Below are 14,994 nucleotides of genomic sequence, written 5' to 3' on the forward strand. Positions count from 1 at the left end.
CACCAATTATGGAAACAGTGTTGTGGGTGTTAAATAACTTTCGTTTCGTGACACTTCCTGAAGAAGATATATATGTTGTATCTTAGCATTGGAATATATAACATATATGTTATAGTGATGATCAAATAATACTCATAACAGTGGAAAGAGATAACCAGACAGTCGACAGTGTTTTACAATTTACCTACATTTGCCAGACATGATATTGACAGTTGACAGTATCATTGTTTTATATTATTGGGTATTGTTTTCGTCAGTTTCACAGTATTTTGCAGTCAAATATATTACATAAATAGTTTTTTTCAAAGCTAAACGTCTCTTGGCATCATTACTTTCAAAGTAAGTACGATACAATGTGTTTTATTCATAAATGTTCTTTAATATTTCTAACCTCACAATTGACATTTGTGACTATAATTCCGCATTACCGGGATATTAAACAAGAGTAATTGGGAGTGTGGAAACAATAATGAGAGAAATAACATTAATTAATACTATGAAGTCATGCCAAAACATGTACAATATATTTATACTCCTTTTTAGATTATGCCTGGAAGTATTCTTAATTCACAAACACAACAATTTGTATTGAACTTGTGCGAATATTTTGAAAGGGAGAGAGCGCTTGGAGGACCTTTGTTACCATTTTCAACTGTTCAAGAGGTAACCATTAAAATGATAAAAGAAATGTCATAACTTTTCTTAGCTGTATTTTAGAGAGTTGCAGATGTACTTAAAATATCTAAAAAACGGTGTTCAACATCAAACAAAGAAATAAACACAAACCCATTCCATCAACTCCGGGAAAAAGTAGACATCGTATCAAAAAGAAAACATCTGATTTACCTGAAGGCAGAAAATGGAAGTATGATATACTGTGTACGATATGTATAAAGACAGTGAGTACATCTTCTTAGTACATGGTGAAGGAAAGACGATACAAATTGACTGTTCAGATGTCTATATGATGGAAATGTTATTTCACGTGTTTTCTGTTTGAGTGTGTTGCGTCGGGACTTCTAATTCTAGCTATACCATTAGTTCAATTTTGAAAAATGTCATTTTCAACCAATGAAATTGAGTGTATCAGTGCAGCACACTCAGCACACTGACTAGTGCCGAGAGAAAAATTTCTAAACAAATATAACCCCCATTTTCATCAGTCACAACTGTATCAGGAATGGCCTTGGATGTATGATAATTAGTTTACTAGTCAAATTTTATTGTCAAATATATTTTTCTTTAACATTTGAAGGTTCAGTTGTATCTGGTATTCGAAGTGCAGTTATAATATCAATTCTCCTATTCTATGAATTTTGAAATGAACCTATATTAATTTGAATATTTTCTTTCAGAAAAACATCTTACCCTTCGATCTTTGAACGATGAGCTGAAAAATAAGGAAATTGTTTCAATGTGCAAAATGTTTTACTGAAAGAGCTGGGATTTAAATTTGAAAAAGATGATAACCGAAGAGCTTTGATTGAAAGACCTAATATCGTTTCACAACGAGCATTTTTTTTACGCAAATACCAGGAAAACCGAAGAAGTTCAAAACCACGAGAAGTGGTTTTTTTAGATGAAACATGGATTTATTCTAGAGGAAATTGAAGGAAGTCTTGGAAGGATAATAATGTAAAAAGTGCACGCAAACCCGAAGGATATGATGGTAAACGATTTCTTGTTGTGCATGCTGGTTCTATGAAAGGATTTATTCCAGAAGCCAGTTTATTGTTATGTTCAAAATCTGTGACCTCAGATTTCCATGGAGAAATGAATAGTACGATGTTCACCAAGTGGATTACTTTACAGTTACTTCCCAATTTGGAAGAACCATCTTTAACTATAATGGACAGTACACCATACCACAGTGAAATTTTGAATAAACAGCCTACCAGTTCTTCAAGAAAATCGGAAATTGTCAGTTGGTTACACGAAACAACATTGATTTTGATGAAAAACTAACAAAACCAGAATTATTGCAATTGGCCAAGATGAACCGAAAGGAAAATATATATATTATAGATGAACTGGTACGAGAACATGGACATGAAATATTAAGATTACCACCTTACCACCCAGATTTTAATGCTATTGAATTAATTTGGGCTGATTGCAAAACCTACTATAACAAATATATTGGTAGAGATGGATACAGTGATGAAAAAGTATTAAGTATGTGGAATGAAGCGTTAGAGAAGTGCAATGCTGAAACTTGGGCAAAATGTGTAAAACACATCGAATCACTCATAGAAAAATGGTATGAACAGGAAAAGCTTCTTTGTGCTATGAATATTACACCTATTATTATAAACTGAATCGAAAAGTGATAAATATATTATTTTTTCTCATAAATGGTAGGTGCATAATTGTACGTGCTCGCAATGCATATGTATATGTATAATTAAGTTTTAGTTGATGATGTGTTCAGTATTTCCTGACCAAATATATTTCAACTGGTGTTTTTTTTTTACTTCTTAGACATTCATTTGTGTCTCTGCATCCATGCACGGATGATTCAATGGAAGCTCGTTTGTTAAACTAATTTTCATGTAATATTTGATATAATTTGTGAGTAGTCAACCCACAGCATAAATAAGGAATTTTTGTTGCCTATTGTGGTTAAAAATCATTTATTTGATATTAGGTTTTCTACCGACGGAAAGATGGCGCCACTTATGACTATTTTGAAAAATGAAGCGATTCGATAATTTTCTTATAAATTCTGTGCTTCAGAGGTAAACTATCGTAACTGACAGTTTGCAAATTTTACAGGAGAGCAGTTGTAACTCAAGTTACTTGAGTTTACACATATCATATCATAACAGATACATTAAAGTCACATTGGCTATGACGCCATTCATTAGCTGTGCAGATACGACAAAACTCAAGAATATACACCTCGATAATGTAGTTACATCAATAACCCCAAAATCGAGAATTTTGTAGTTAGGACAGTTTACCTCTCAGGTACAGAATTTAATACAATTTTTGCGTAGATATTATAGTTCAGGAATCGCAAAGTTGCGAAATACTAGAAAATTCGAGCAATTGAATTGAATATTTCAAGTAACACTGTATATCTGTGAACTGTATACTAAACTTTTCTCTGGCGTGTTCATACTTGATATTTTTTTAAAGTGGTCATAATCATTATTGGTTTCTAACTATGAAAAAAAAAACTACTTGCAGTCTCTACTATTCAAACTGACACTTAATCCATTGTAACGTTATTTCCACATTTCATGCTCTTCAACTTCTAAATACAGTGACTAGTTTTAATTCAGTTATTTTGTTCAAATAAAGAAGCATATTATTTCCAAATTACTTCAAGACCTCCACAACCGTACGAAAGTGAACACCAATGCTTTTACACACTTTGGCGATCACGGTCTTCAACCTCAGTTCATAGATGGTGCAACTATATTTCCAGCTAATGCTTGTCTTCTTATATTTTGAGAATGTATTGATATACCCTTGGAAGACCATATATACATAATAAAGCATGAACATATTTACCTGGCATGCCTGACATCACAGCCAAGCCTAGCTCTTAGCTGAACGCGCCAACAGAAGTCGTTACGCTATCGTTCAGAGGACAGATGCTAACATAGTCCTCGCCGCTTGCACGTCACCATTGACAGCGAGGGATGAGCGATGCGTTCATTCAGCCACACGCTGTGGAGTGAACATCACGTTCTTCTATCGTTAAATAGTTGCTGCTGTGACGTCACACCACTAACTTGGTGGGCTCACACCGATGGAACATTCATTACTTTGTGGATCTTTGAAAGAGAGGGCGTTACCAACTTCTTTCCAAACGGAAAGGGGGTTTTTAAAAATTGATTCAATTGTCTTATTCAACACTGTATTACTTTTGGAATTTCGAATTAGCCATTGTATTTATTACTTTTGGAATATCGAATAAGCCATTTCTGTGTAATCGGCAGTTTCACATACGTTTCATGACAATGCAAACACGAATTCATTTCGATGCGCTCTCATATACTGAATGATGACGTTCACGATCACAACTCGTTATGCAGACGTGTGTTTATTCTGTATAAACTGGTACAGAGTACACATGAACGATAATGTCAAATCCTAACTTTACCGTGTATGTCAAACCCAAAACACTACTTCAAAGTCGCCTTGTCCACATGTAAAGACTTCTTCAAAAGTCACTTTGTCGACATCGTGTGACGTATGTTGATGTCATGTCAGAATTGAAAGTGTCTTGCGACCTTCCCACCATCACAACTCGATGTGTTGACAGATGGTGATACGAGCAAGCAGTGGTCGTTGGAACTTCAGAGAGTGTAGACGTGTGCACTCTCTGTCACGATAGGTACCATCCAAACTGATTAGAAAGGCAGTGGATCTTCGTGGTATGCAGACGTGTGTTTATTCTGTACAAACTGGTGCAGAGTACATATGAACGATAATTTCAAATCCTAACTTTAACGTGTATGTCAAATCCAAATGTCGCCTTGTCCGCATGTAAAGACTTCTTCAAAGTCACCTTGTCGACATCGTGTGATGTATGTAGAGACCATTTCAATGCTGAAAGTGTGGTATGTAGACGTACTAACTTGGTGGGCTCACACCGATGGAAAATTCATTACATGGTGGATCTTTGAAGTATGCAGACGTATGTTTGTACATGAACAAGCACTTGATGGAACCCTGTACCGTGCATTCACACACACACAGAATTGTGTGTCACACAAACCAACCAAATGTAATTATGTCACACGCACACACACACAAAATCTCATATGGAAAAAATTCTGAATGATCCATGCACCAAACACTTCAAGGTCACATCGCCTTGATGTTACTAAACAACAAAAAAAAGCAATTAATACGTCATACTGGTGGGGGGAGTAACACAGTCCTCGGCCGTCTGCGTGTCACCATCGATAGCGAGGCTAGAGCGATGCGTTACGTCACAGCCTTCATCGTACCGAGAGAGGTGAGGGCAGACCGATGAATACGCATTACTCAGCCACACGTCCTGGAGTGAACATCTCGCTCTCTTACCGCTGAACGGTTGCAGCTGCAGATGAAACATTCATTACTTGGAGGATCTTTGAAGTATGCAGACGTATGTTTGTATACAGACATGCACATGATAAATCCTTTACCTTGCCTGCTGTGACGTCACACCGCTTGGTGGACTCACACCGATGGAACATTCATTACTTGGAGGATCTTTGAAATATGCAGACATATGTTTGTATACAGACACACACATGAAAAACCCTATACCATGCATTCCAACACACGCCCCAACCAAATGTAATTACGTCACACACAAAATCTCGAAAAATTCTGAATGGTCCATGCACCAGACACTTCAACTTGATTTTACTCAACACCAAAAAAAAGCAATTAATACGTCATAGTGGTAGGGGGAGGCCGGGATTCGGCTGTATACATCTACTGATACTATATACTGGATACCTTATACAAATACAATAAGGAACGAAAATTCTGAAGAATATGCTAGACACGGGTCATCAACTCCATATATAGGCTCTAAAATAGCTATATGGATAGAGAAGTGGCACTATAACAAACGAAAGCAAGATTAAAACATACCCGGAAAAACCTTTATGAAGGGATCATCCCAGAAGAGAATCGAAGAATTGTTACAACTTCTACCACTGTCTAACCATCCTTTATTGAGATGACATCTGAATTCAATAGGGCTGTGTCACGGAGACTCAAGCTGCAGGTAATGCAACAAAGAAAGAGAGGCTACTCGTCATATATTATGCGATGTAATCAAATAAATCGAATAATTCATAGATAACCCAAATTATATCCAGAAGAGTTTGACATATATACACCAGAGAACCTGTATAAAAGAGTACAGGAAAAAAGAGTGTTGAAAAAAATTGGAAAGAAATGCAATGAGCTAATGAGGCTCCCAAGTAACAGAAAAAAAATTTGTATTGAATTCTGATTTCTAATCAGACCATATTTAATTTGTATTGTATTTTGTACAAGCTGTCAAGTTGAGAGTCAATTATTATGATATGTATTGGTATAAAATAAAAGCTATCAAGTTAGGAGTCAATTATTATGATATGTATTGGTATTAAAATTTTGTTATTCTGATTTTTTATTTTCATATCAATCGTCATTTGCGTTTCACTTACTCAAAAAATGTTCCAACTTTTTGGAATATTGATTTTTCTGACTCTTTTTGTTAGTGAATGCAACTGAAATAGATAAGAAATATATTTTTTCAATGAACATTATCATTATCCGGTACTTGAATATCTAAAGGCTGCCAACATGAAATAAAATACAATCATAAAAAACACCCAATTTCGAATTTTAATGTATGTACTCATGAGGCATAAACAAATGAGTGATGTTGGTATGAGTGGAATGGGACAGAGTTATCCGTTGTTGGCGTACGGTATTAAAAACGGTGATCAATAATTACTGAATAACAAGCGATTAGCGTCTGTTTGCACTTGTCACGTGAAACCGGCCATTAGGAAATTATAGAGGAGTGGCTCCACCATAGCTTGTTCAGTGTATACAAAGTGATCAAGTAAGCAAACAATAATACTTAAAAAAAGCGCTTGGATTCCACTACACAATTGTGAAGCTAGTGAAAATAACATATTGAATAGTTTTTTAATAATCTGTTTGGAGAATATTTCAATTCCAGTGCTATAACTATTACCAAGTTAAATGTCGACAACTTCTTGAACGATAAGACAAAGTTTCAGTTAAAATATCTGAAACGTACAGTGTGAGGACTTTTATATGAAGCAGAAACGATTTGTTAATATGTAAAAAGTTTGAAAAATATATAACGGGTCTTCCAACGTGAACTTCCCAACTTTCACTATTGATAACGGTCATCTTATTGAAGCTTCATTTGTCAAATTATTTGTCATTTATTCAGTATGTTTTGCTAAATCACCATGGACGAATCAATCAATAAATCAATCAAACATTTATTGAACCAGTTTTCATTTACAATCACATTAGGCAAACATCATCGTAAAATACTGGCTGATACAACAGGTCAAACTATTATAAAAAATCAAATACAAAGCATAACTTAAATAAAAATAAAATTACTAAGCTACAATCAAATTATGATTATGATTCAAGGAGAAACTCATCCACAGAGTAGTATGCTTTCTGCAATAGAAAAACCTTGAGCTTCCTTTCAAAGACATTGATGTTTGAGTCATTACTAAGCTTATTATATAGTTCAATCCCACAGCACATGAGGTGATTCTTGGATACTGTCAATCTACTATAAGGCTGATAAAGTTGAAGGTTATTTCTGGTGAAATGTTCATGGATTTGCCCATTTCTAGGAATAATTGAAATAGTGTTTCTTATATATATCAGAGTTTGGTGGATATACAAACTAAGCATTGTTAATACACTATAACGAATGAATAATGGCCTACAGTTTGCACTTGAAGATGCCCCAGCCAGAATTCTGATTACCTTTTCTGCATAACAAACACTTCATCATCTCTAGCTGATAAGCTCCACTGTTTAAGACCATAGGAAATCACTGACTGTATTAAACTGTGGTATAAAAGCATGAGAACATCAAAAGAGACTGTTTGTTTCAACCTACGAAGTAAATATATATGTTTACTGAGCTTCAGTTTGACACTATCAACATAGAAACTCCAGGTAAGTTTATTATCAATATCAATATCAACACCCAAGAATTTAGTACAAATCTTACCAAATAGCTTTTATCAATAGTTATATTTTTAGTAACAAAGTTGAGCATTTGAGATTTGGCAGAATTTAGCAGCAGGCCATTTGTAGAACACCATCCTCAATTTGATCAGTTACTTCATTAGCTTTGACAATTTACTTCGGACATAGTTTCCGCAGATATCAAGATGTTAGTGTCATCCGCAAAAATTATAATAATGGAAGCTTTCGAACAAAATTTCGGAAGATAGTTAATAAAAACCAAAAATGAAAGAGGTCCTAAAACAGAGCCTTGAGGTACCCCTCTCACTATACAGAGTTAATTCCATTCACACAGACCAGCTGGCTACGACCAGTCAGGTAAGATCTAACCCAATTCAATGCAGGACCACGTATACCATAAAACTGCAATTTGTGTAGCAGTATGTCATGATCAACGAGGTCAAAAGCTTTGCTCAAATCAAAAAATAACCCCAGAGTCTGCTGTTTGTTTTCCAAGATTTCCAACACATGTTTAATGAGTTGATCAATTGCACCAACAGTGGATTTATTTCTATAGTGGATTCATTTATATAGTGCAAATAATAAAATTGTTTGATGAAAATGGTTGTTCTTTTCAGGCAACATACCGCGCTTCGCTCATTTTACGGTCGCCGAGAGAACTAGTACCGAGAGAACTATTCGTAATGTGGTGGATGAATTCAAGTCCACTAGTTCATTAAATGATCAACTAACACTCGTATGTCCAAGAAACGCAAGATCTGCCGTTAATTTTGCCTCTGTCTGTGAGAGTGTGCAGGAGAATTTGAGGCAGTCTATTTCACATCGCTCACAACTCTTCTTTTCGCAGACCACAACTTGGCGAATTTTGCGTCGTGACTTGGGCCTGCACCTGTACAAAATTCAACTGACCACGAAACTGAAGGTAAACGATCATAGACAACGATGTGTGTTCACTGAATGGACTCTGGAATAGTTGGCAACTGACCCCAAATTTCATAAAAAAATAGTCTTCAGCGATGAGGCCGATTTCAAGATGAATAGCTAGGTGAACAAAAAAAATTGCAATATTTTGAACGATACCCATCCACATGAGATCCAAGAGCGTCACTTTTTTTATGTAGATTTTGGGCTGGCGGCGTCATCCGTTCATATTTCTTTGAGACCGACGTTGGCCAGGCCATCACAGTCAACGCCGATATAGGTCAATATTTACCAAATTTTTTTTGGCCTGAATTGGATGATCTAGACACCAACGATATGTGGTTTGAACAGGATGGCGCTACGTGCTACAAAGCTCATGCCACATTTGATTTTCTGAACGAGCAATTTGGGGACATGGTCATTTCACGTGGAGGTGATTTGATCTGGCCACCGAGATCATGCTATTGGACCCTTTTAGACTTTTTTATGGGGTTTTCTAAAGTTGCAGGTGTATGCGAATTAGCCACATACTACAGCATTCTTAGAAGCCAACATAACCCATTCCATTGGTCAAATTCATCCTGTTTTATGCGCCAGAGTCATTAAATATTGGACGTTTCGGATGCGCTCCACCCGTATAATGGCATCAATAGGTCTTTCGAAAGAATAAAAAATGACGATGATATCTAACACACACTTTGGTTTATATAAATTCAAGGCCCTATAGTTAAGGCAAAGAAAGATTATACACAATGACGAAGCCATTGCTTCAAACACACTAACCACTCAGTAAAGAATTACTTCAATTTCTATAAATTTCAGGTCGAAATTTATGATTAGGATGAATCCGTATGAACTTTTTGACTGACTCATGTATTATTGTGAATGCATTTTTATGAAACAAGCAATTCATCTTGACAGTCTACTCCATCTCTTGAAGACTTAGTTGGTAAAACGCGAGTCTAGAAGAGTTTTGCAGTTCCGGTGTCTGGGAATAGTACTTGTTTCCGACCTGTGATACTTTTCAACATATTGGTCACATATAATATCGTAATTGGAAAGCTATTCAGACGGAAACGATAATACGATAATTACCTTGAGCATTTTATGCACATTTCAATCGCCAACATAAATTCAATACATATTCGGGCGTGTGAATACTCTCCCAAAGAAGTAATTGTATGGCATAACAAGTGTTGCGTTTTTGTAAAATTGTTTAGTAAGAATCTAACAATAAATTGTTTTTTGAATACGTTATGGATTTTCATCAAGTATCGGCCTATTCCATCATATATCGTGAAATTCAAATCAATATCTAAATAGTTACAAAAAAATTGAAATTACTGCACTGTAAATAAAACCAAACGACCTGACAAACCGATACAACACGCATGATAATGAAAAGTGGCAATTGCGATTGGGTTGTTTCACGTAGTGAATCACTTTAAATGTTTAGGTTGCATTTTTGTTTTGTATTGTCTCCAGATAGTTAGGTACTCACATATTTCAAAATCAGAATCGATCGTTGTGAACTACTTTTGAATGCATTTCATCAACAGTCATCATTATCAGGCATTGGCCTGACATTTTAACAGAAAAAAATTAAGGATCGGGTCGGTAGTATAGAAAAGAATATGATCACAGCAAATTCTGAGTGTAATCTTTCTCTGAAAACTCTAAAGTCTCGACAAGAAATTTAAATTTCAATGACCGATCACCGCATATGAATTGATATCAATATGGACCATAAGCCCCAACAGCCTGTATTAACAAAGTGAGGCCAGACATATATCTGTCACAGTCAAAACAAACTGGCCTCAAAAAAATCAATATTTTACTTCTATTGGGCGAATATTTTTGTCTTACATCCTCAATTCGGATGGATGGTATTGTTTACTTCCACAAAATAAATATTTTTTCATTATGTTGTATCGAATAAGCAAACCATGGTGTAAAGTAATAGACTTTTTACACAGAAATCAAAGATCTCTGTGATTCTTGATTTGATCAGTAGTTGTAGCGCTACTCAGAGCCAGACTTCTACATCTTACCTCAGATGTGGTTTTAAAGATTGATCAAACAACCGACGCTGACATAAAAAATTGGCAAGCAAGTTCGGGTGTCACGCCAATAGGCGATTCCACTGATGTCTAGCTTGAATTTACTCAGTGATTTTTATGAAATACTCGTTTTGGTTTTTCACAGTTTGTTTTCTATCGAGGATCACCTGTCCTCCTACCCAAAAGTTTACAACAACAGTTTTTGAAAACAAGTTAACAAAAATAGGCACCTAGGTTCCTATGAGAGCTCAGAAATAAGTCAACATAATAATATTATGAATAACCATGGTGGGTCAATCCCTAATAGTTCACTATTCAGCTTGTTGAAATAAATGTTTTTAGTTATCAGATTAACATGACTAGTAGATAAGGCAACTTTGTAAAATCAATTTTAAGACAATTGATACGCAGGTATCTGACAAAGGTTTCTGTGACTTGTTGTTCTTCATTTGTCTACCCAAAGAGTAACCAATCTCATATGCAATTGTATATGCTATGCTCATGCTACCCTAATGCCATGTTATATGCTCATATGCTGGTAACAACTTGGGTAGAGGCATATAAAGTAGACAAGGGTTACAGATCAGGTGCATACAAACTAATATGAGTATCATGACCAAAAGTATATGTAGGAAAGACTTCAAGAAGTTTAAAAACCAGAATTTTCGAACATGAAAAAAAAGTTTCGAACCGATGAAGACCAATTCCACCTATGCGTGCCACCTTTTGGAGGACTATCACGATTTCAACACTATGTATGACATACCCATGTAGAGGGGAATGGACAGAAGTTGAATCTCTGAAAATCAATAAAGATGAACGTTAGGGTTCCCTATTGAATGACCAACAAGAGATTGACCACTGACCACTTGTTGAAACTTTTTTCATAATTACAATTGTCCAAGAACTGAGAGTGTAATTGGGTTATAAATCACATTACAGATCTGATTAGTGTCTGGATGTTTGTTTCAACTCCAATAATCCATCAACTTGTTCATCTGAAGTCACGGAAGTTTTTTTATCATCCATGGATGCATATATTTTAACGGAAAACCTTGGTTCAACAAAAATTGTAAGCAAGCTATCGCCTCCAAAAATCTCGCATACCGAGTGTCGTAAAAATCCCAGTGCCGAAAACCGAAGTATGTTTGTTGGTGCTGCAAACTAAGAATAAGTGAAAGCAACGAACTTCACAATCAGAGAATTAGGGATGAACTGCTTTCCAATTCCAAGGACTCTAGATCCTTCTGGTCGGTAGCTGAAGTTGTTAATCAAAACTTCAACTACACCACTAAGACAAGCGGATAGTTCAATTGCAACAACAGCCATAGAAGAAGCAAATCTACTAGCTGAACAATTCACGTCCCTCTCCACAGTCGATTTTCTGGGAAAGGCACCACCCACTATTTCCACACTAGAATCCACGATGCCCAAAATCACTTTTCGACAAAGTCTTATTAGGCAAATTTCAAAACAGCTCAATATCAACAAGGCGACTGGTCCTGATGAAGTTTTCGTTATCGTACAGATAACGGTTAAGGTTAAGGTTAAGGTTAAGTGGAAGAGCAATTGAATGATGACTTGTCATCATGTAAATTGAACTTCGCCTTTTGTCTTCTTATAATAAATGAACTGTACATGATTAATTTGATTTTAATGTATTAGAAGATAATAAAGACGGTATTATTATTATTATTATTAAATCCGATTTCTGTTTCTGTCTTAGCACAATCATGTCGCTGGAATTGCAAAGGCTGTTTCTCAAAAGCTTGGAACACTGTTCCGAACCAGAAAACTGTACAAACCTCAGCAACTGATGCTTCATAAAGCTCAGATCAGACCTTCTTTGGAGTATTGTTCTTGGTTTCACCAAGAGCGGTACATATCAGAAATATGCTACGAAATGCTGCTCATCGTTTTGAGGTTCAACTCAGTACACCTCGAACTTCACCGATTAAGAACTGTTTCATTTGGAGAACTACGTTTTTGTAGTTTAAACTTCCTAGGAACGCTGTCATAAATGACTTTAATCTCTATCGATTCAAATCCAATGTAAATCGCTACTTTCGCATTGACATCGCTCTTAGAGAGCCCTAAGGATTATTCTGTAGTGCTTGTGTTTTGTGCCTGAAAAATATAATAAGTGAAATTCTGGCTTAGATGTTTGCTACCCCCGGTGTCATGACATACTTCGTTTAACAAAATGAAATGGTATTTATATAACCATCAAGTAATGTCATCAAGGAGCTGACAATTGAAAAAACAATATGTGGTTACGGGTTGTAATGAATTTCATATTCACTCTCTTTTTCATGCGAACTTCATCTGGTACCAAAAGATAACAATAAAAAATCAGACTGTAACAGAAACACGCTCCTTTATAGCTAATGCGTATATATTGTTTATGCTCACACTGAAATGTAATGTAATGTTTATTGAAGTCTCAATGAACTTCTCACGGTTCGCGATCACTACTGAGGTGATATCATTTGAAGAATCCACCAATATAGCTCCCAACGGTTTTTATATTCTATATTCTACAGTAACGTTTAATGTATGAGTTTAAAAATGTCCTTATAGGACGAAACTGCATTAACGTTAGTTACATTAATGTTTAATGTATAAGTTTGAAAATGTCCCTGTAGGACGAAACTGCCATGACGTTAGTTACAAATAAAAGTGGTGAGAAACATAGAAAATTTCAATTATCTTTTCTTCATTATGATTTACTACTACGTAGCGGTTGAATCCATCAATTTATTATATTTTCCCCTACTTGAAACTTATGTAACCTTGTACAAAGAGAATCAGCCAGAATTACAATGATATTTCTTTGTGTCTCATGATAATTTCAATAACATGATTTCATAAATTATCAAAACAATATTATAAAGTATGTTCCATGAAAAATAACTGATTTCCTTTCAGTCCTAAGCCAATCGAGTTTCCATTACATGAATTATTTGTTTCGGCTATAGTGTATTTGAATCACCAAATAGCCCGCGTGAAAAAAAACTATTTTTAACAAATATACCAGGAAATGGTGGAAGATTTTGGTAAGTCATTTCTTTTAGTATGGCGGGGTTAATATTCCTAATAAGTGAAAGGAAAAAATATGTTCTTACCGGTGGTGCGCGAGACACAATTGCAAATTAATTAATTGAAATATCTCGAAAATCCGGAGGTGTCAAACAATTTCTTTCACAAAATGTATTCAATTCATCAGTATTTTGACAAAAAAATCCGGCGCTCGCTATATGCCATACTTCTCCGGTGGGTGTCATTTTTCAAAATTTGAAAAACTATTTCTTTCAGTATGGCAGTTGAATCGTAAAATTATTTTCCACAGTATGACATGAATGAAATCAGATTGTTCCAATACGGATATAAGTTAAAAAAAATACGTGTAAGGAATGACACGTTAAAAGGTAAGACCTCTTTGGTTCTTATCTCGCACACGTATCGACTTCTGAGGGTTGTCGTTCGCAAGGGTGCTACAGCTGGTCAACGGAAAAACATATTTAAAACACATATACATAATACGCCATACTGTGACCATGGTAAGAAAGATACGCACGTTCCGATTATAAAAAAAATAAATAAAACGATTTCTTACAGTATGGAATTTTAATTTTCGGAAAGTTCATAAAAATTATGATTCAGAAAAATTATCCCATACTTATTGTGAAGTACAAAAGTTGTGCCATACATGAAAAATTTATTTTCAGTCATGTATTTCAGCTCCAACTTGTACGATAGGTACAAGTACCCATAACGGTATATACGTCCAAGTTATATATATTTTCTCAATGTCACGCTTTTTTTAGCAATTAGCCCGCACTGTGGCATCTTGAATCGATTTGTTAAAAAAAATCATTTCTAATATCGTTAAGGGGAAACGACACTGTGACAGGTCGAATAAATCGATTTTTTTAATCAACTCAAAGTACAGTGTCATCCCCTAAGTATGCACCATATGGGAAACATTTTCATTAACGGTTTTTCGACAAAATATTATTCCATTTTTTGATTTTGAGACAAGAAGGAAGTACTCTTATTTTGAAAATTTTCGGAAAATGTTATTTAGAAAAGTTGTTCAGCATTAAATAATACATCTAGATTTGAGGTCATGGTGAAGTAAATTGAGTTTTATTTTTTCAACCATTTCTTTTAAATGGGCACTACGAAAAATAAATTTCTGAAACAATAAATAGACAGCATCCTGTATAAGACGGTTCATTTTAAAAGCCTGTAATATTACGAATTGCACAACTATGGTGTTAACCACAGTCAA

Source organism: Leptinotarsa decemlineata, unplaced genomic scaffold (genome assembly GCF_025532065.1).
Source record: "Leptinotarsa decemlineata unplaced genomic scaffold, Ldec_3_MD MMD2_tig00026307_RagTag_RagTag, whole genome shotgun sequence".
NCBI classification, from domain to species: domain Eukaryota; kingdom Metazoa; phylum Arthropoda; class Insecta; order Coleoptera; family Chrysomelidae; genus Leptinotarsa; species Leptinotarsa decemlineata.